The sequence below is a fragment of the Anabrus simplex genome, chromosome 1 (genome assembly GCF_040414725.1).
Source record: "Anabrus simplex isolate iqAnaSimp1 chromosome 1, ASM4041472v1, whole genome shotgun sequence".
Lineage (NCBI taxonomy): Eukaryota > Metazoa > Arthropoda > Insecta > Orthoptera > Tettigoniidae > Anabrus > Anabrus simplex.
Genome location: NC_090265.1, coordinates 503611667 through 503635614, shown reverse-complemented (window position 1 = coordinate 503635614; position 23948 = coordinate 503611667). Strand labels below are relative to the sequence as shown.

Sequence of the window (23948 nt, the reverse complement as noted above, 5' to 3'; positions counted from 1 at the left end):
GATTTTTCATTTGATCGAGTATTTTATATGATAGCATTGCTTTTAATCGCTACATTCCTACTGACGTTTTTGTAATGACCTATGTTGACTTCAGTTAGGAAAACCACAATTTCAGTCTTTCTGAGAATCCCGTAGCTAAGCACGGGTACATTAGCTAGTCTACATATAAATGTAAACAGCAAAAACCACCTAGGATGAATGAAGTGTTTGTGGTTTTGGGTGTTGAGCAACTGGAATCTTCAGTGTCCCTGATAGCAGTATCAGGAGCATCACATTCACCTGGAAATTAGATTTTTTTTCAGCGTGCTATTGTTATTGAATAGGGGGGCACTAAAACGTTGATGGATAAGCGCATGGAGATTGTTGATAGCGCTACGGCTCTGGAGATCAATATTAATGTCGTTGAGTAAAACTCGCTCACAAAACCCCTTGGCGAACTTCTTCCATGGAAGAAAAAAGTATTTATCCAGAGTGTGAACCTGGTTGAATGGCTGTTACCTGTATGTGCTTATTCGAAATTACAAACAGATTTTGTTGATGAAGTGAAAATGAATCTGGAACCAGACAATATTTTGTTCCAATAATTATCCCGCAATTGTTCAAGAATATTTTTTTCCAGTTCGCCTGATTTTGAAAAAGTTGTATATACGAAGGTTGGAACATCTGATGAATCTCAGCATCAGCGTCACTCAAATATACCAGTACTCGCTTCGGCGGTACATATATACTAAAGTTGGAACGATACAGAGAAGATTAGCATGGGCCAAATCTGAGGAATATTGTCCTGATTCATACAACTCCCAGTATTTTAAAAAATACTAATGAACCCAAGAATGTGATCCTCTCCCATAAGTCTTCCAAAAAGATGAGCAATAATAAGCTTGTTTCACAAAAGAGTATCGCGACCATTAAGAATTTGTCAAATCAACATTATTAAATATCACGACTGAATTCGACTATAAAGTGGCAGTAACCCACAAGATGATAAGTCCTAGCTTACAACCAACCAGAACAAGACATAAATCAAGTAATAAGAATCATAAATACCTACGAATGAATTTGAATCTCCTACTAAACACTATAATACACACTGTCTCAAAAATTACACCCCAAGCGAAATAAACTTAAGTTATACGTTTACTGATTATTATACTGCACGTTGTCTTTAAATAATTAATGTGGCTTCCAAACTAAGGAAAATAAAATTACTTTACCATTTAAAAGTAACTACTCGTATGTTCCGTAATCGCTTTCCGGTGATATATTTTACAAATTAAATCCTCATGTACTAATGTTGTAGTACGCAAGTTAGATTTCCATCTAGTTGATCATAGTAGAATCCATTGTGGTCCAACAATGTTATATTTTACTACTCCCGAAGATTTAAAATCGTGCTGTCATCCCCATGGCACCACGATCTTGAAATTTCTACGTTGATATTTGGAGTTGTGGAATTCAATAGTGTCAAACTTTATTCACAGCACGTCATATTTAAATAACTTGTCAATTAATAAGACCCTTTAACTTGTACCATTGTAATGAAGTTGTAGCCCCTTTACTGTTTTGTTTTATCATGCACAGACCTTATTGTGAATTCCACATGCATATGTTGAATGTACAAATGATAAAACACTGTCCACACTCTGTTTGAATATTGTACCCTAACATTCTAATTCCAAAATAGTTGTATTATATTCAAATTATACTGTTAGAGTGCTGGCACAAGGAAGTTCTCAATCACTATACATAATTCTATGTCCTGTTATAGCACTGATATTTCATAAAACACTTGCGGATATCCGACCCGCACTGAATTACCAACGGCGAGATTCGGACGAAGACACTCGTCATACTCCCTGTACGGCACACAAATATTCCATAATCAAGTCCAAGATGAATTGACAAGCACAGTAGTTCAGACGTCGAAATGCAGAATGGTAGTTCAGATATATGAATCAGTCATACAAGCAAGAAGAAGAATAATTATCCTGCCACATCCAAGAAAGTTCAGTTCTTCAAAAACATACGAGATCTTGCGCATATCGGCGTGGATTAGTATGACGACTCACCAATAGTGGACTGAGCTACCCCTTATTTGGTAGGCCTATATTTGAACATCTAGGCAATTAATAAATGACATTTAAAGATTAAACATGTGGATTATTGTGGAGAAATTAATGTAAAGTATCTAGTGTTTCTAACCAGTTTACTGTTACCTTAATGCGGCCCGGCAAATAGCTGGTCACGGAAGATGCAACACATGGCTAAGTTTGAGAATTTACATCTTGGATATTCCACTCGTGGAATAAATTAATGCGAAAGTAACATACTTGGGGTTTCATTTATGTATGTATGTATGTATGTATGTATGTATGTATGTATGTATGTATGTATGTATGTATGTATGTAAGTGTATACCTTAGTCCCGTTTCCTGATACAGCGTCGGTAAAGAGGTGAGATGTAAATTATATGGCATGTTTACGGCCGGATGCCTCTCCTGAATGGAATTTGATAAGGAGGTTGTAGGAAACGGGTGTGGCCTATGAATAGAAATTGTCCCGGCATTTTCCTGGAAGTGAAAATTGGAAACTACAGAAAACCATACTCAGGACAGCCGACGGCGGTTTTCTTGACAATATATTTTCTCAGATGACATGAGAGTTTAGAATAATAAAGTTAAAATAAGAAGGATAACGATCATTTGTATAACGTCGCTCCTATGTCGAAACCACGAATGCGACAATGCTCTTCCTATCCATTATTTCCCTTAAGACTGGTCACGTCTCCCAGCCACATATATTATGCAGTCCATGAGAACAAATTTCGTTGAGTTAATTTTCCTTTGTTAATGTGTACAGATGTCTTTGCTGGCGGGACCTACTGTTTAGAGTGCATTATGTCTTCCGGTATAGGCTAGAGCAATTTTGTTATTTTCATTCTCCAGTCTGTCTTATCCTTGGTCTTGATCCATATTTTGGCCAGTCCAGTTATCAAGGGATCTGTCAGTTCTGAACACCGCCGTGACTAGCGCGGGCCTTGCCGATTGTGGAGCCATGCGTCGATAGCCACTAAGGCCCACCGCACCGCTCTGCCTCCTTCGGGTCCCTCGTACCTAGTCTCCGATCCCGAAGAATGAGGCCCAGCCCAGAAAGGCGGGGGCCTCATGGATGGGAGTGGGACATGATGCTGGGCCTCCTTCCTCTCTGCCGGCGCCATGGCCTGGTAAACAGGGTAACTGTGATGGGAAGCCGGGTGGCCCCCGGGCGGTTGGCCCACACCGGCGCCTCCATAAGTGTAGGCCGTGTAGTGGTGATCACCCACCCAACGGTTGCACCTCACTTAGAGCCCACACCTACCCTCAAGCAGCGGAAACACTGCAAGAGCTGCCGAGAGGGACGTTTCAATCTCACCTGCCTGCCGCTACCCGCTCAGGTCCTCTCCTGATTGGCTCCTCGGTCTGTTGCTGTCCTGGGAGCAGTCTTGGGTTGCAGTTGGGCGGCCCTCTCCTCCTCGCCGTCTTCTTCCTCCTGTTCCGGGACGGCATCTTCTTCCCGGCGGTGGGGGTCTCTTCTTAGCAGGGGAAAAGGCCTCGTCCTGATGGCCCTTCTCCCGGCCTAGTGACTCCGGGGTGGCGGGTAGTCCCGCTGTGGACACGGCGTCTCCCTCCTCCTGGCTGACGACGGTGGTGTCGGTCGAAGCTGACACCCGACTGCGTTCCATGTCCTGTGGGGGCGCACATCGATGTCTTCGCCTCGCCAGATACGCTGGCGGGCCGTGCCTGGATTGCAGCCTCCGAACTCTAGGAGGCGTCCTTCTCCACTGCCGTGCTGCTGTCCGCCATCTGGGGCGCTTTCCTGGATGGCGCCCGGGTAATAGGTTTTTTTCTGGTTGGCCTTGGTCTGCGTCAACTTTGCCCACATCACTGTATTCGACCTTGGGAGCTCGGACTGCGTCCATATGGTAGAGCCGAACCGCTCGGCCTAGGTCGCACACTCGCGGCTCCGCGGGGCGGCGCGCACCACCTGACTGGTGGCGTCGTTGGTCTCCGGCTGGATGACTTGGACTAAGTCGGTATTAACCGCCATATGCCATAGCCTCCTCGACGTCTCAGTGATGGCCTCCCTCGTCTCCGTCTCCTCTCGACCATCCTCCTGAGGGCGCCGGCATTCGTCCCTGGCACGCCGTCCCTCCCTGGTAGTCGGACGACCTGAAACAGAGTAGAGAGCTACTTCTCCACGTCGCGCATCCGCTCCTGGTCGTGATGCCTGATGATGAGGCCTCCTGGTAGAAAGCTCTCGACAGACATGGTTATCGAGAACTTCTTGGCTCCATGGAGAGGGCTCCGCACTCTGTCCAGAATTAGCCCCCGTTCAGAAGGTACAGAGCGGAGAAGAAAAGACGTTAGGGGGTTACACGCGTCCCTGTACGGCACCGTCTCCACATCCGTCACGGCGTCGCTGGTCTCTGGCGTGGACGGAAGGACTGTCGGTATTTACCGCCTTATTCCTCGTCTATATGTCCTTCCTGGCCGTCTGGGTGGCGGCTTCGCTGGTAAACGGCTTCCATCGGTAGGCGTCGAAGATCCCTAGTGCGTCGTCTCTCCCTGGTAGCCGGATGACCTGGTATATCTGGGAGATATCCGTCGCGATATTGTCCAGGCGGTCCTGGCTGTGGTCCCTGATGATTAAACTTCCGGGGAGGAAGCTCGCGATGTGCTGCGTAAGGGAGATCCTGTTTCCCTTGGTCGGGTTGGCGCACCATGTGCAGGACCATGTCCCACTTAGCGGCTGCGTCTTTCCCCAGCCTGTAGTACACGAGGAGGGCCTGGTTCACCGGGGTTCCGCAGCTCTCTCGGAACACGAATTCGTTAGGGGGTCACACCAGTCCCTGTAGGCATCCCATTCCATCTCGTTCTCCACCGCTGTCATTGTGGTCCTCCTGAAATAAAAACCTGAAAAAGAGCTAGCACTGAGAAGTGCTTCCTGACAAAGCTCGTACTGCGTACTTGAAAGTACACACAGTAGACAATGCCCTATTGTACGTAGTACTATCAAGTATACTTGCCTGGCTAGTACTTGGGAAGTACAGATCGCCTGGCGAAGACAGGGAATCAGCGGGAAGCACGTACGTCCTCTCGCTGTGACTGCCAAGCATAAGCTCTTCCTCTGAGAGTGTGTTTTCTTCTTTTCGGAGGGGGGGGGGGCCCCGCGTGGCAATCGACTCAATCTAAATTGCCTCCGACATGGTATTATTTTTAAGAAGGAAGATATAGCAGGGAAGAGTGGGAAGTGATACAAGGAGTATCTGCCGGTTTACTCATTAGACTCGCTACCACGGCCAGAGTTTGTGTTGGTAAGGTGGTATTAAGGTGTGGTATTGAGGGTCAGGGGAAAACCACATAGGCAGAAGAGAAAGAGCCTACATGTAAAACTTGACAAATTTTGATAGCACATGCAAAAATGTGGTTTCTGGATAGGTCCAGGTGTTTGTGTTAGTTGAGAAGGGGTATCATGCACCAGTCATGAACCGTAGTTTCGCCATTCCATTCGTCAGGGTATCAGTCCGTCTGGGCACTGCCGTGACTAGCGCGGGCCTTGCCGGTTGCGGAAACATGAGTCAAGTTACACAAGGGCCCGCCGCACAGCGCCACCTCCTTGGGGTCCCTCGTACCCAGTCATCGATCCCAGAGAATGAGGCCAAGACCGCTGGGAAGGGGCCTCCTGGATCGGGGTGGGTCATGACGCCGGGCCTCTTTCCTCTCTGCCCACGTCATGGCCCGGTAGACAGGGCAACTGCGATGGGAGGCCGGGTGCTCTCCGCGCAGTTGGCGCACACCAGCGACTCTTTACGTGCTGCGCAGGCCGTGTAGAGGTGATCAACCCCACAACGGTTGCACCTCACTAAAAGCCCACACCTTTCCTGCCGCGGCCCTACCTCAGGCAGCGGAAACACTGCAAGAGCTGCCGAGGGGACGTTTCGGTCTCACCTAAATGCCGCTTCAAGCTGAGGTCCTCTCCTAATTGGCTCCGCGGTCGGCTGCTATCCTGGAAGCAGTCCAGGGTTGCGGCTGGGAGACCCTCTCCTTGTGGGCCGACGTCGTCTTCTTCCTCTTTGTCCGGGAGTGCCGTCTTCTTCCCGGGGGTTAGGGTCTGTTCCCAGCAGGGTAAGAGGACTTGTCCTGGTGGCCCTCCTCCGGCCTGGTGACCCAGGGGTTACTGGTGATCCCGCCGTAGAGACGGCGTCTTCCTCCTCCTGGCTGGCGGCGATGGCGTCAGTATGTGCCGACACTCGACTGCGTTCCTTGTCCTGAGGGGCGCACATCGATGTCTGCACCTCGACTGATACGCTGACTGGCTGGGCCTGGATAGCAGCCTCCAAACGCCAGAGGCGTCCTTCTCCACTGCCGTGCTGCCGTCCGCAGTTCGGGGCGCCATCCTGGATTGCGCCCGGGTGATTGGCCCTTCCTGGTAGTCCTTGGTCTGAGTCCACTTCGACCACATCACCGCTGGCGGGCTCGGGACCTCCGTCTGCGTCCACCTAGCAGAACTGAACTGCTCGGCCTGGGTCTCACAGTCGTGGCTCCGCGGTGCGGCGCGCACCACCTCGGTGGTGGCGTCGTTGGTCTCCGGCTGTGTGGCTTGGACTAGGTCGGTGTTGACCGCCCTATGCCTTAGCCTCTTCGGCGTCTGTTTGGTGACCTCCGTGGTCTCCGTCTCGGCCCTCCTCCTGAGGGTGCCGGCATTCATCCCTGGCACGCCGTCCCACCCTGGTAGACGGATGACCTGGAACAGAGTAGACAGCTCCTTCTCTGCGTCGCGCATCCGCTCCTGATCGTGGTGCCTGATGATGAGGCCTCCTGGTAGGAAGCTCTCCACGGACATGGTCGTCGAGATGATCCTGCCTCCGTGGCGAGGGCGCCGCATTCTGTCCAGGTCTAGGCCCCTTTCGGAAGATACAGGGCGCCCCGGCCTGTAGTATACAAGCAGCGCCTCGTACTCCGGGTCCGTGTAGCCCTCGGAGAAGAAGAAGCCGTTAGGGGGGGGGGTCACACCCGTTCCTGTACGGCTTCGTCTCCACCTCGAGCTCCGGCGCCTACTGCTCCAGCTCCGGCTGTGGTGCCAGCGTCTCCGGCTCCGTGTTGAACTCCAGCGCTGATGGCACTCGGCTGAAGAGTTTTCGGACCATGAGACCGAACTCCGCGGCATATTCTTCGGGCGTCTTCGGTTCCATCTGGCTGCCCTCTCGGTTGTCCATCGTGGTCCTCCTGAAATAAATCTCCTGAAAAGGAAGGTGAGCACTGAGAAGTGCTTCAGCTCAGATAAAGCTCTTTCGAAGGTGTACCAACAAGTACAGCTGCCTGACTAGTACTGGGAAAGTACAGATCGCCTGGCGGGGAGAGATGAGTCAGCGGAAAGCACATACGTCCTCTCGCTGTGACTGCCAAGCTCGTCCTCCTGAGAGTGGTTCCTAAACTTGGTCTTCTATATTCTACCATTTCTGTCTGACGTAAGCCCCCCGGCTGTCTCGTGGGAATTCTGGAAAGTATGTGTCACAGCCAGTTAGTGGGACTTCCCGCGCTGTTATGTAATTAGAGGTTCGCCCTGCGTGTTCATATTGTAGTCTGTGTGTCTTCATCTATGTATGATAGGCATCCAATAATTGCTGTTTTTATATCCTTCTTCTAAGTTCTTATTGTCCGGGTGTTTCTTGATTTCGATAGCCTCACAGATTTTCCAAGGGATAGCTGCTAGGATCATGGTCCTGTCAAATGATATTCCGTGTCTTTGTTCATAGGAATGCTTGGCTACAGCTGAAATATCTGTGGTTCTTGGTGTGACGGATGTCTTCTTTTAGGCGGGTAGAGGTCAGACGTTTCGTTTCACAGGCATAGCACGTTCCGCAGCTACCCTCGGTGTGGTATACTCCAGGAGCCTGTACTTCTATTGTGTCTTTTACTAGTGGTAGATAACCGGCTAGCTTCCGGTATAGTTTATATATGTTTTCATGTCGTATTTATCCAGTGCCGGCCCCGTGGTGTAGGGGGCAGCATGCGTGCATCTTACCCGGAGGCCCCGGGTTCGATTCCCGGCCAGGTCAGGGATTTGTACCTGGACCTGAGGGCTGGTTCGAGGTCCACTCAGCCTACGTGATTAGAATTGAGGAGCTATCTGACGATGAGATAGGGGCCCCGGTCTAGAAAGCCAAGAATAACGGCCGAGAGGATTCGTCGTGCTCACCACACGACACCTCGTAATCTGCAGGCCTTCGGGCTGAGCAGCGGTCGCTTGGTAGGTCTATGCCCTTCAAGGGCTGTAGTGCCACGGGGTTTGGTTTATTTATCCAGTATGTTGCCGATGCTGTTTGTATTGTTTCTAATGTGTGGGAGTACCGCTGTTTACGAGCGGGTCAGTTTTTCTTTCCCGTTCTTTCCTTCTAAGGCGGCCTGTTCTTTGTTTTCTGATTTTCTAAAGACTCGTCGGATGTTATTGTGCGTGTAGCCATTTCTCCTGAGGGTTCTCGTGAGGTGTTCTTTCTCTTCTTTGAGGTGTTCTGCTTCTGATATCGCTATGGCCGTGTTGACCAGTGATGTTAGAACAGCCTGCTTTTCTGATGCGTGGTGATGAGAAGACGCGTGCAGGTATCTGTCTGCGTGTGTGGGTTTCCTGCATACTGCGTGACTTAGAGTGCCATTGATGTTGCATTTTACTAGAACATCCAGGAACGGTAGTTTTCCGTGTACCTCGATTTCAATGGTGAACTGAATATTTACTTGAATAGAGTTGAGATGGTCGAGAAATATCTGCTTCCATGAGGGCAGATCACGAACGTGTCATCCACATAATGGAGAAAACATTTCGGTTTCAGGGTAGATGTGGCTAAGGCTTCCTGTTGGAAGTGTTCCATATACATGCTTGCTATTATTAGAGAGAGCGGCGACCGAGGTACGAGTAATGTTAGTAATGCTATTCCTTATGCAGCCAGTCCCTGCTATGAGTGGTATGAAAATGTTTCTCATAGAGTCGGTTGATGCATGCATTTCAGTGGGCTTGGCAGACTGAGATGTAATAGCAACTTCTGGCTCGGTGAAGAAAGCAACGGGAAACTACCTCACACTTCATTTTCCTAGTACGCCTCTTCAGTGAAGCCTAGGTCATGTATGACCAAGGCCCTACACCGCTGGCTGCGCAGTAGCGTGTGACTGGGGAAGAGCTGTCCATGCGCGTATCGTCATGTTGCGGGCACTCCACAGCTCGCCGAGGAGACCGTAGTGCGGAATTCATTCACCTGTCGATAGGTTATTTTTATTCCTGCGATACAGGATAACACGGTAAGAATAGATGTTCATCAGATACATCCAAAATGAAATGTTAAAAAGGCGCCGCATTAGAAAGCAGAAGATCCGTACCGAAATTCCCGTCAGTTCACAAACCAAAACTACTGCACTAATTTTAAATAAAAAGCCTCGCAGAAGTTATACTGATCAATAATCCTGAGGTCTGAATAGTACCAGTGGACCGTGAAGTGTGAAAGTCTGTGTGTTCCTTATTCTGCCTCATAATTCTAAATGTCTCTAACAATGAAAAGAATACCTATCTTAGTTTGAGGTTTAGTTAGTTAGGTTTAAGAGAGGGAAAATATATAATTTAGGATGCTAAATTCCCTCTCATAATATTCTCACCTTAAATACCAATATTAGGACTACTGATTTTATAAACTCGAACTGAAAGGAGATTTTCTGAGCACAAATCAAAATTGAAAATATATTCTAAGTTTTCTATTACAGGAGCATTACGATTCATATACGGAAGAAGATAAAGGAGCTTTAATATCAAGCATAGATGAATATAAGTTAAACAGGCAGTTTGATTAGTGTTTTGTAGTGCAAAGTAGGAGTCAGTCTAGTCAAACTTCTTTGGAACAGCATATTTAACAATTATATTATTATAAAGGGGACGTGAAAATACGGATAATGGTATTAATAAATCATTTTTCTCATAATTGTTAATAATATGAAGCCATATTTTGACCTAAAAATAGATGGCTTTATCAAGCTTTATCAATCATATTTTCCTGAGTCTAGGGTGGCTACATGTGAATAAGATGTGTAGTGGCAGTGCGTCTTATATCCATCTGTTAAGAAGAACTGCACTTCGTTTGTGGTTTCCAGAGGGTATTTGTGATTTTATTTTAAGTGCTGAGTTTATGCTAGTGTTATCTAGGGAGTCCACGTTCATTTAATAGTGTTTTAGGGTCATATTTATTCTCAGTTTTGTGCCCTAAATATCTGCCATCTTGTTCACTGCTACAATAGTTCCACAGATATCACTACTTAGATGGAAACTCGCTATATCTCTTTTAAACATTTTGCCCTAACTGGCACCCATCTTGTCTCGTCTGCCATCACTACCATGGAGACCACAAAGAAGATGTGCACTCTACTCTCTTTTCACGCGGTTGCCTAGGACACAGAGCCTGCCCATTTTGTCAGCCATCTTAAGAAGGGCAAATTTTGATACGACGTGTAGCGTCTGATCCAGAGTGGGCGGCTACACCCAGCGTCTGATCTCCATGTTAGGAGCGGCTGTATTCATACAGGATAAGGCAACGGGTTTGATAGCAGGTAGAGACCCTCCTTGGAGGCAGCTCTACCCAGGGAATGGCGCCCCTGCCTATGCGAGTCCCAGAGCACGCTGACCCGGTGTGTAGTATCTGGTAAGGGTCCCAGCTCAGGGTTACGAGTGAAGACCTCAACGACATCAACGGCGGAGAGGGTGACCTTCGGTACGGCGGAGATGTTGGAAGAGGCAGCCCTGTACTTGGGGATTAATACGAGTACAATACACAAAGGGCACGACGGTTCCACATGTTAGTGGCGGTACCCCGACAGCGTCTGTTCCCCATGTTAGGGGCGGCTGAATCACAACTCACCAACACGTCTGGCAAGCGTGGTGTTTTATTGCCGAACACCTTCCATAAACTCCTATGACTTCGAATTTTCAAACGAAACTACCCCAGGTGAGTAGAGTGAAAGACTCAGAATCTCACACTGACAATACGTCAGTCTGCCTCAAGGATTCTGGGGGAGGCAAAAATTCGAAAAGAACGACTAAAAAAGTAAGAATAGCCACATACAACATAAGAACTATGAGACTAGCTGAAGACCTGGAAAGGCTAGAACAAGAACTGCATGACATAAAATGGGATATTCTGGGTATTTGTGAGACTCGCCTTCAAGGAGAAAAAGCTGAGACCCTTCCATCAGGTCATGTCATCTTACGTAATAACGGGGATGCTTCTACACATGGGGTTGCTATTCTTGTCAATAAAAATATCAAAGAATTCATACACAAGATGATTTGTGTATCTTTCAGAGTGATATATATCGTCCTCAAATTGAATAGTAAATTCTCCATACAAGTCATACATGTCTATGCTCCAACGAGTACTTCTGACGAAGAGGCAGTGGAACAGCTGTATGAAGATATCACCAAAGCGAAAAATTCAGAAAAGACACAACTCTGTATCATCATTGGAGACTTCAATGCAAAAGTGGATCAAAAGGAAATCGGAGACCCAGAGAACATTGGTATATATGGACTAGGCGATCGAAACGAAAGAGGAGAAAGATTGCTAGAATATCTCACAGCCGAAAATCTCTATTGCATGAATACTTTCTTTAAAAAGCCCATCCAACGAAAATGGACATGGAAGAGCCCCGATGGACAAACCAAGAATGAGATAGATTTTATCCTGACCAACAAGAAGAAATATTGTACAGATGTTACTGTTCTCAATAGATTTGATACAGGAAGCGACCATAGGCTAGTTCGAGCAACCTTTACATTTGACCTCAAACTTGAACGGTCCAAAATGACAAGGGGGTACACTTTTCCAAGAGTAGAGGACTTAGAAACACATCAATCATCATTTCAACAAGCTCTTACCAAAAAACTTAACCCAACAGAAGATTTGAAATACTTGGACGTGAACGAACTTAATGAGAAAATTACAGTCAGTATTCAAAATGCAGCAAAGGAGATCCCATTGAAGAAAACTAATAAGAAGAGCCGACTTTCACTCAATACCATGCAGCTCATTAAAGACAGGAAGACAATGGACAGGGATACAGCAGAATACAAAAATCTTAACAAGACCATTCGCAAGGAAATAAGAAAAGATCTAAGGAAATTTAATAATAACATGATCATACAGACAATTGAAGAAAATAAAAACATGAAGATTTTAAAGAACAGCATGTCTACAGGAAGACCAAAAATTACAAAACTTAAGAACCAAAATGGAGAAATAGTCACAGATAGGCAAAAGATTACTGAAGTTATTAGAGATTTCTACTACAAGCTGTATACATCAACCATTAATAAATCATCCAGTGATGAACAACTAGCCCAGAATTATACACATGAAGTAACACCGGAAGTAACCACTGCTGAGATTGAAAGTGCTCTTAAACAACTAAGGAATAAAAAATCCCCTGGGGAGGATAAAATAACGAATGAAATGCTGAAATTAGGTGGAAGAGATCTGCTAGAAGCCGTGAGAATACTCATGAACAAGTGTATTAACTCTGGAAGAATACCAGAAAATTGGAAAAATGCTGAAGTGATACTTCTCTTCAAGAAAGGTGATAAGGAAAATTTAGAGAACTATCGTCCTGTGAGTTTGTTATCACACCTTTATAAGCTCCTGACTAAAATTGTAACCAACCGCCTCACAAGAGAACTGGATTTTTATCAACCTGCCGAGCAAGCGGGATTTCGTAAAGGCTTCTCAACTGTTGAACACATCCAGACTATTCGTCTTCTTCTGGAGAAAACCACTGAGTACAACATCAAGATTCATCTGGCCTTCATTGATTATAAAAAAGCTTTTGACTCAGTGGAGATCTGGGCAATCATGAAGGCACTTCAAAATGCCATGATAAACTCAAGGTATATAAAGCTTCTGGAAAACATTTATGATCAAGCAACAATGGTAGTCAGAGTGGACGAAGACCTCATCACCAATAAAATCCCAGTTGGCAAAGGAGTTCGACAAGGTGACACAATCTCTCCAAAGCTGTTTACCCTTGCCTTGGAAGATGTATTCAAAACCCTTCATTGGGATAATAAAGGAATAAAAATGAACGGGGTATATTTGAACCACCTGCGTTTTGCCGATGACATTGTGCTCATAAGTGAAAATCTAGATGAGCTAGAAAGCATGATCCAAGAATTAAAAACTGCTTCTGCTAAGATTGGTTTGGAAATGAACATTAATAAAACGAAAATACTAAGCCCAGAGAGTCGACCACTTAAAATGGGAAACCAATATATAGAAGCTGTCGATGAGTACATCTATCTTGGACACAAGATAAAACTTGGAAAAGACAACCAACGTGCAGAAATTCCTCGCAGAATAGGTATGAGTTGGACTGCATTCCGAAAACTAAGATTCATCCTCACTAACAAGGATGTTCCAATTAACCTGAAGACCAAGGTTTATAATACGTGCGTGCTGCCAGTTACAACTTACGGTCTGGAAACGATGACTCTGACGAAGGAAAGTGCTCGCAAGCTTCAGCGAACACAACGAGCCATGGAGCGACAGATGCTAGGGATCAGCCTTAGGGATAAGATCCGTTCAGAGGACATCAGGAGAAGAACTAATGTAACAGACATCCTAGAGATAGTAGCAAAACTAAAATGGCAATGGGTAGGACACGTAGCTCGACAAGACTACAACAGGTGGACCTCTAGGATTGTTCACTGGAGACCATGGGGACACAAGAGAGGCATTGGAAGACCCCTGAAGAGATGGCTCGACGACATAAAGCTGTTGGCTGGAACACGCTGGTTCCAAGTGGCTCAAGACCGAAGACGATGGAAGCACATGGAAGAGGCCTATATCCAGCAGTGGATTGAAATAGGCTAGAAAAGAAGAAGAAGAAGAAGAGGCCCGTGTTTATCGTAATTTTAATACGGGTACACAGTCTGTAAGAGCAAAATGTGCGCTTTTTCAGAATAGCTGTTTAGTTCTTAAGAACTGTCCTTAATGAAATGAAAAAGCCAAAAAAAGAAGCAGTCTAAACATTGAGAATGCCACGTTCGTACATCCCTGCATTCCCCACTCTATAGCCCATTCTCGATTATGGCAATTTTATAACATTTCAATTTCTACTCATTTGTGAAAATAAATACCAGATCCTTTCTGATAGCGATTTGTACCATTGAAAGCTGCACACGAGTTCACCATCGTGAATAGTTCTCCACTCCACACGTAGGCGTACGGCTTAACTTAGGCCTACTGTCCTATAATATCGCCGATCAATGTAAGCTCGCACTTATCACTAAAAATAGTCACCAGTACTATAAATTATCACATAACACAACCACAGCTCCGCTAGCCGATAGGAATCACCATTAGAAACACACAAGGAACTGTAAACATCACCACGTATTAACCATGCATTCGAAATTGAAGTGCCCGCAACATGGCGATGCGCGAAGATATTCTTCTCCGCATAGCACCAGCGCGCTCTGTGAGTCTAGATAAGTAATATTAAGTCTTTCTGTATGACAGCTGATGGCGGAGCTGTTGAGAATCCAACCAGCCTTAGGGATGAGGACATACAATGTGTAAAGGAAAATTAGCCTTACTGTACCATACTGTAGGAATGTATGTTTGCATTACATATTTACCCGCTCCTAGAGTATGACGTTTTTAAGGTTCATTTTCCTTTACGCACGCGCGTAGGAAAATTTACTCAATGAAATTGATCTGATGGACTGTATATCAATATGTGGCTGGGAGGTGTGACCAGTCTTAAGTGAGTGACGATATATCTTGTCAAGAAATAATATCCTTCGGTCTGTAATTCTCTTTATTGTTCTGTGTAACTCATGTTATTTCACTAAGAAAGAGTTATTTTACACAAGAAATAAAAACAAAGCAAAACGAGAAAAAAGACAAACACACACAAATAAAAACAATAATGCACTCTACTCTACTATGTTTTTCTCTAGTATTGTTTTTCGTTTCCATTCGGATTTCTATGACTTCCTGCGTGAAAAAGTAAACAAGAACAAAACGCACTGGCCACCTAAAACACTTTCCAAAATTTGTACAAGTTCTTGCCAAACACTGATTTAAGTGAGCGCTGTTTCACTACTTTCCGCCTTTCATTGCAGATAAGCTTTCAAATATTTGCAAAGGTTTGTCCCTGTATGTTATTACCACAAATGTTAAAGTAGATGCTCCAGCTGTGAGCTACAGAATAGAATTGAGTTTCTCTGTTGATACTTGCTTGATTTCAAAATATTGGAGCTTCTTGCTACCACATTGTCTACCCTATCATTACTAATCCTACTGATTGCATTGAACGTCCTCTTCACTGCTTCATTGCCACACGAGATTATTCGATGCCCCAGATTATCCATTTGACGACATGATTAGCAGGCATCATCCATACTCTGGGCCTGTCTTTTCGACTGTAGGCACAATCTCATTTAGGCACTCGTGCATGTCGTGTGCCATTCAGTTGGATGCGATCTCTTTCGAAGGGTCTTCCTTCGGTCCCACTCTCCCGACTTTAAAGCTTGGCTCTATAGCCGTAACGGACCCACACTCCCGATTTCAAAGCTTGGCTCTATAGCCGTAGCGCGGCCACTCCGTTCGGTAGTAACAGCACAATAATGATTCAAATTAGAGTTGTTCAAAACGATGTGTAGACTCGCTCAAACTCATTTTCAAGAAATGGCCCCCCTCAGTATGGCCTTTAGTGCCGGGAGTGTCCGAGAACAAGTTCGGCTCGCCAGATGCAGGCCTTTTGATTTGACACCCGTAGGCGACATGGGTGTTTTGAGGGAGAAAACACGAAATGGCCCTCAACTTCGGTGAGCACATTAATCGACGGGACTGTCCATCGTGTCTGATCACAATGAGCAGAAGTGAGTCTGGACAGATCAAGAAGCTCGAAATCTCGGAAGTTCAAGTGACTCACTCATTGGTCCATTACTGCAACTTTCATTGGTATACTGAACACCTTTCTTGAACAGCCACTGCATATAACATTCGTAACGCAGACACGTGAATCAGAAACAAGGCAATAACTCACAGTTCGATCACCTACTGAGTGACTGAACGATTGAGTAATCTGTCACATCGTGCCTGATATTGAGTTTCAAGTTTAGGTTAATTCACACTGCTCATTCTTCGAATAGCGCTTATTTCGACTGAGCAGCAATGAGTCTGGTTCAAGTCTGTGCAGGCTCCTTCATTTATGAGTTTGACTCTGTTCGTTCAAGCAGTAGGCTCGTTCTCTGACTGAACGAGCTGGGTAGTCGAAGCAGAGACGGAAAGAGCCTAGACCCGCTCACTGCACGGCTATAATGAAAATATTAGTGCATCCATTTGGGATATACAGCGAATATAATCTACTGGTCAATTTGTTACGAATAGGAATTCTGCAGAATCACCAAGAAAGGATCTTAGAGGGGAAGATATAACAGTTTCTGAATAGTTTGCACGTCAGATAAGCCATCAAAGTGAAGTCACGGAGTAGAGATAAGATTATTCCTTAGGAACGCACTCATGCATCAAGAATTTAGAGGAGATATTATAAATGTGTTTCTCTTGTTTTAGTTATGAGACCGAAAATGGCGTCAGAGCTGAGGATCGAGGCTCTTTAACCACCATCGGAGTACCAGGCATGGACACCATCATTCCCAATGGATCTTACTCCTGCATCGGTGAAGATAGTATACTCGTTCAACCGAAATACGAGAATGGATTCCACTCTTTCGGTAATTACTTTCCAACATCATTAGCACCGGGATATTCAGGGGCACTACGAACTCTAGGAGGACAAGTAGGACCAGGATATTTAGAAATACCAGGAGCAGCAAGATATCCAGGAGTACGAGGAGGGGCAGGATACCTAGGAGGACCAGGAGCACAAAGACAGACAGGATATACAGGAGAGGCAGTATATCCAGTAGGAACAGGAACGCCAGGATATCCAGAAATACGAGGACAGCCAGTATATCCAGGAGGACGAGGAGCACTAGGATATCCAGTACAAGGAACATCAGGACAGACAGAATATATATTGGGACCAGGGGGACCAGGAGGACCAGGAGCAGCAGGATATCCAGGAAGACTAGGAGATGCAGGATATCAAGTAGGTCAGCCAGGAGCACCTGTAAAGCTAGGAGCACCAGTCCAACAAGGATTTCCAGTAGGGCCAGGACAGCCAATGTTTCCAGGAGGACAAGGGCAGCCAGGAGCGCCAGGACTGCCAAGAGCATCAGGACAGCCAGGATATCCAGGAGGGGTAGGATATCCAGTAGGACAAGGAGCACCAGGACAGCCAGGATATCCAAGAGGACAAGGAGTGGTAGGTTATCCAGGAGGACCAGGAGCACCAGGACAGCCAGTAATACTAGGACAGCCAGCGGCACCTGGATATCCAACAGGACCAGGAGCACCAGGACAGCCAGCAGCACCAGGACATCCAGGGACGCCTGGATATCCAATAGGAACAGGAGCAACAGGACAGCCAGGACAACCAGGAACGTTAGGCTCACCTGGATATCCAGTAGGACCAAGACAGCCAGGAGCGCGAGAATTTGCAAGAAGACGAGGAAAGTCAGGAGGGCCACGCTATTCAAGAGGAGCAAGAGCATGAGCAGATGATACGTATCAAAAACAAAATATAGAGTAAATGATATTAATATGAACAAATATTAGCAAAACCAGAAGCAACAACAACTTTAAGTCCTCCAGCATCACCAGTGTCTTCCGGACTACGTCGATCGTTTCGATAGATGGGTAGAATATAGCGAAGGTGATGTGTAAGATGACACCTTTCTTCGCTCTTCCAAGTAATTATAATAAATTTCTTAGTGCTTTCATGATATTTGTTCTGTATGAAGTGTCAGTCACCCTGACAAAATATCATACGGAACAAGCATGTTCATTACCACAAAGATGATTTGACGTTTGTAATAATATAAGGGTATTGATTCTACAAAAAAAATCTGCTTTCCAATAAGGAGAAGGATTTTTCTTCGAGACATTTAATTCATTGACTAAATTTTGTACACAGTCATACAACAAAATAAACATAAACTCTGATGATAGTCATGTTTTGAAACTTAGTGGAATTTATCTTGGTACAGCATAAATTGCAAAGGTCAATCCAAAATGAAGACGTTAACAACATTTAAACATTTAGTTTCCGTGCTGCAATTCAGGAAATATTTTAATAATACGCTAAGATATCGCTCTGGGAGTGTGAACAAACTGTAATCAAAGATACCTTTATAAGAACTATTTTATAACGAACAGTAAAGGATTCTAAAACTAGCGACGTAAGGGAATACACTACATTGGGGCACTGACCGACGAAGAAGGCATTAGATAGTTTAAAGATGCACTCATTAAGGCTACGAAATTGTAGGAAATGTTACCGTCAGACGTTAGGTTGAATTTTCCGGTTTCGTCTGCTGTTCGCACTGTAGGAAAATTACAGACCCGTTCACGTTGCAAGATATACCAAAATCAACTTCAACAACTGTAATTATTATATTATTATAAAATTACTTTAATATTATATAACCAATGAGCAGTCGAGTAATCATTTTACATTGAGAACCTAACGTTACTGTTAAGACCATGGCATGTATCGATAAACGAATGACTACAAACAGTCAGAAAACGAAAGTGTATTGGGTTGAATGGTTAGCAGTGGATGTTGATTCGACATCTTAACTGACGACGCAGATGTACGTTTTATGCTTATTTAGCCCAGATTGGGACATGTTTTAGGTATTTTGCAGATTTTCGGAGATTTGGACGCAGGCGAGAATGAATTCATCCATTCAACTCACGAAAAATTCAACATCCCACAATCTGTTCAGCGAAATTATGATGCGATGATCCAAAGCAATTTGTGCAATCCACAATACCACAAAGTCAGTCTGAGTCCATAACGTCAAAGTCAAACCACAAAGTCAAACTGAATCCTGTTCAGTCTGATACAGTATTCATTATGATTGCCTCATTTCTGAAAAATAGACTACAGAAATTTTATTGCAGCCCTGTTATTATGATGATGATGATTTTTATTATTATTATTATTATTATTGATACATGAATATCGTGGGTTGCGGAGGTCTAAGAAGGTGTTGGGGTGAATGAATGGACAGAGGAAAGATCAAAGTGTAATTTAAAATACTAAAATTTGACATTTTATTTCTTTCCTTTTTTCTGACTTTAACCTGATAAACAACAACAACAATTCAGGAGCTCGTCAGCTCGGTTAACAGGAATGATCAGAATTAATTTGCAGAATGAGCTTGTAGCTCCAAATTTACACTATTATAAAGAGCACATTTGCTTCACTCAATTTACATTTTTTTTTTTTACAATTTGTTTTACGTCACACCGACACACATATAGGTCTTATGGGAAAGTGCTAGAAGTGGGAAGGAAGCGGCCGTAGCCTTAATTAAGGTACAGCCCCAACATTTGCCTGGTGTGAAAATGGGAAACCACGGAAAACCATCTTCAGGGCTGCCGACAGTAGGGTTCGAACCCACTATCTCCCGAATACTGGATACTGGCCGCACTTAAGCGACTGCAGCTATCGAGCTCGTTCACTCAATTTACACTCTAGGAGACTGCGCTTCGAAACTTACTACACTCTAGTCTCTCCAGGGCACAATTTTCTTATCCACACACTGGACAAATCTAGAAATCAGAGTTCCCTATCTTTTCTGCTCGACAGTAAGTAGAAATTAAACAGAGGCAATAAGTGCCCATTCTCAATGGCCTTAGTGGTCAAAAAACGAAGGTTTAAGAAATTGGCCATAAACAAAATACTAGGAGGTGAAACATTTGCACTCCTTCTGAAATACACTTGCAAACACCTAAGGTCCTATCTGGGCTTATGGCCCGAAGTTACAGAAGCTAAGCCTATATTACAGAGAGTGATAGATTGTGAAAATATTTTCCAAAATAAGGTTAAATTTAAAGTTTTAGAAAATCATAATCACCCCCATACCAAGTTGAATGGGATTTAAAAGAGGGAGAAGATTCCCTAAGTTACCTCTTTCCCAGCAGGGATTTGAATGACGTCGTTTGACTTGCTTGGAAATTTACATTTAAAAGATGATATTCAACTTTAGAAACTTACATTAAGAGTGAAATTTGAAACCTTCCCCTCAAGTCAGCTATCTGGAGCTATCACATATTTTAAAAGATGTCGGCCATTACCTTGAGATGGTGAGTCTTCCGAGAGCTTGCAAGACTTTCCTCTGCCTCCACCACGTATGCACTCTAGACTGGAGCGATGAAGAAGACAACATGTCCCAAAACCTCCCAGCTTTTATAGTGCGGAGGGGGATCCAGAGCTCTCTAGGCCGATGGCCTGTACACACCCTCAATTTTGATTGGTCAACCGAATAAATATCAACATTTCTGATTGGCTAATACGATCATGAATAATGAGACTATGTAGTGCTGACAACTTCAGCACATAAAGAAACAATTTTACAAACACTTCAGTTTATTCGACTTAGAATATACAAATTCCTTTGAAAATTAATTGTCCGTCCTCCCACCAGAGGGGGAACATAAGTCGACAGTAGAGGCATCTGAAGATTAAAGTTCAAAACTTCTTCCAATAGACGGTTCAGGGTTTACATCGCAGATGGCCTTCTAAAAGGCGCTCAGTTCAAATGCACGGGAAATGTGTACCTGCGGTGCAGAGGTCCACCGCCTAAGTTTTTACTACAGTTGTACAGTTTTGAAATTTGGCATTTAAGAAATATTGAAATTTTAGTAATAATAATGTTATTTGTTTTACGTCCTACTAACTACTTTTTAAGATCTTCGGAGACGCCGAGGTGCCGGAATTTAGTCCCGCAGGAGTTCTTTTACGTGCCAGTAAATCTACCGACACGCGGCTGTCGTATTTGAGCACCTTCAAATGCCACCGGACTGAGCCAGGATCGAACCTGCCAAGTTGGGGTTAGAAGACCAGCGCCTTAACCGTCTGAGCCACTCAGCCCGGCTATTGAAATTATGAAAGTTGAAATCAAGGTTAGCAAATTTCTTCATGGAGAGTTAATTCACAAGGTATTTAGAAGAAAATACGAGTAATTCTTGGAGTATTTATAAAGTCTTAGAAGTCCGGTCAGTTATACCCAAGGTTGACGGCAAGAGTGGCCACCACTGCGGATGCCAGGGTGGGGTCCTCCGGACCCCCAAGTACCATCCGATACCTCTCTCTCACTACCGTGAGGGGGGTAGCCATGGTGATGGTCACTGAGGACCAAGTATTATAGTTCTGCCCAATGATGAAGTGGGCCGAGAACAGGGTGGCCGAGAACTATGAGACGGTGGAGGAGGTTCCCCAGCGACTCGAAGAGTGTCGGCATATCTAACTCCCGCCGCGGACACTGCCATACCCTCGAGTTCTGAAAATAATTGCGATCGAGAAGCAAAACACAAATAAGACCTGTAAGATGGAGGTATCCCTTCAACAATGGTCTGTACAATTTGCCCTTCAGAGTAGCGGAGGGCATACACCCTTGTATAAAATCTGATGTCCTCGATAAAATCTGCTAGATTCTCGCCTAGTCTTTGGACTCGGAAGTAGTACTTTCGCACTAATGATGACATAGCTCTTGCAGGGATGAAATTAGCTAAGAGATGAGCATGAAAGGTTTGTATAGAACTTCTATTCGCTTTGGCCTTTACAATCTTGTCGGTGAGGACACCAACAGAGTATGAGAAAATAATCTGCAAAATTTGGGAATGCGAGAGGGCAAACACTAATACATGATCCTGAAACTCCACAAGAAATCTTAGAAAAGTAATTACGTCGTTAGTAGAACTGACTGAGAATTTCGAAATGCCCCTAAGCAACATGGCTAAGGGGTGAGGCAAACTACTGGAACCCGGTGATATTACCGGAGAGGGCGCTCGAGGTTGAGGAGGTTTGAAGGCTGCGTTACCGATTAAGAAGGGTGGAAGTTGTGGTAGATGACTAACGACCTGTTCAGATGGGGCTGAAGCTTGTTGTGGGTCAACAGATTCCCTACTCTCAGAAGACTTATTAGGGTCCTCGTCAGTTTGTACATTTAATGGGGTAAGATAGTCACTCTGCACTAGCGGCTCCGGACAACAAATTGATTAAGCTTATTGAACAACTCAGAAATCAGTTCAACCAGAGTGTTAGTCATACTAGAATGATCCTCATTAAGTTTCAGAGACAATAGATCCCTCGCTCTATTATAGAAATGGAATAACCTAGCTTGAACACGCTTGATTTCATGAGGGTTCACCTCCTTCAAAAAAAAAAAAAAAAAAAAGCTGAGAACAGAGGCAAGATCAGTAATATTGGCAGTGATGGTGGATAGAGTATCACAAATTTCTTTCTCCCTATACACCGGAATGCTGATGGGAAACTCTAAAGAATCTTCGAGTCTAGCTGCGTCTGTTGCAACCGTGCCACCAGACTGGACGGTTTCTTATTAATAGCTCGTAAATTAGTTCTGCCTTGCGCAGATACCACGGTGCAAGGACTTCTCTAGGACCAGACGTAATGAAAGGCAATTTCGACAAAACAGGAAAAATCCGGAGAAACATTTTTAGAGTTCGATTCCCAATTCTATGAAAGCTGTCGAAAGGGGGTTTGTCCAGACCCATTCAACCACGCTCTGCTATCACGTGATACGGGAATATCGTGGATAGCAGAGGTATTTTTTTTGCTAGGGGGCTTTACGTCGCACCGACACAGATAGGTCTTATGGCGACGATGGGATAGGAAAGGCCTAGGAGTTGGAAGGAAGCGGCCGGCCGTGGCCTTAATTATGGTACAGCCCCAGCATTTGCCTGGTGTGAAAATGGGAAACCACGGAAAACCATTTTCAGGGCTGCCGATAGTGGGATTCGAACCTACTATCTCCCGGATGCAAACTCACAGCCGCGCGCCTCTACGCGCACGGCCAACTCGCCCGGTTGCAGAGGTTTAAGAAGATTCCAGGGTGAATGGGTGGACAGAGAAAAGATCAAAGTATAATTTAAAACACCGAAATTTGACATTTCATTTCTTTCCTCCTTTCTGACTTAACAACAATTCAGAAGCTCGTTGGCTCTGATAACAGGAATGATCAAACTTAATTTGCAAAATGAGTTTGTAACTCCAAAGTTACACTATTCTAAAAAGCAACTTTGCTCCACTCAATTTACACTCTAGGAGATTGCGTTCCAAAACCTACTGCAATCCGTCCTCTCCAAGGCACAATTTTCTTATCCACACACTGGACAAACCTAGAAAACAGGGTTCCCTGTCTTTTCTGCTCTACAGTCCAGTCTGATCCACAATAGACTATGAGTAAGTAGAAATTAAACAGAGGCAAATGGCCTTAGTGGTCAAAAGAAAAGATTTAAGAAATCGGCCATAAACAAAACAATAGGAGGCGAAACATTTACACTCCTTCTGAAATACACTTGAAAACACTTAAGGTTCTATCTGGGCTTATGGCCCGAAGTTATAGAGGCTAAGCCTATCCTACAGAGGGTGACTAGATGGTGAAAATAAGTTCCAATAAGGTTAAATTTAAAGTTTTAGAAAATCATAATCACCCCCATACCAAGTTGAATGGGATTTAAAAGAGGGAGAAGATTCCCTAAGTTACCTCTTTCCCAGCAGGGATTTGAATGACGTCGTTTGACTTGCTTGGAAATTTACATTTAAAAGATGATATTCAACTTCAGAAATTTACATTAAGAGTGAATTTTGAAACCTTCCCCTCAAGTCAGCTATCTGGAGCTATAACATATTTAAAAGGTGTCTGCCATTACCTTGAGATGGTGAGCCTTCCGAGAGCTTGCAAGACTTTCCCCTGCCTCCACTACGTATGCAATCTAGATTGGA

The 23948-nt window shown here is 44.6% G+C and overlaps 1 non-coding gene across 1 annotated transcript; it reads left to right on the top strand.

Annotated features, from left to right (window-relative positions):
• Window positions 1-701: 701 nt before the first annotated feature.
• On the top strand, window positions 702-810 carry LOC137497189 (U6 spliceosomal RNA). Its single transcript, XR_011017724.1, has one exon. It is a non-coding gene; the product is annotated as a U6 spliceosomal RNA (small nuclear RNA).
• The last annotated feature ends 23138 nt before the right edge of the window (window positions 811-23948 follow it).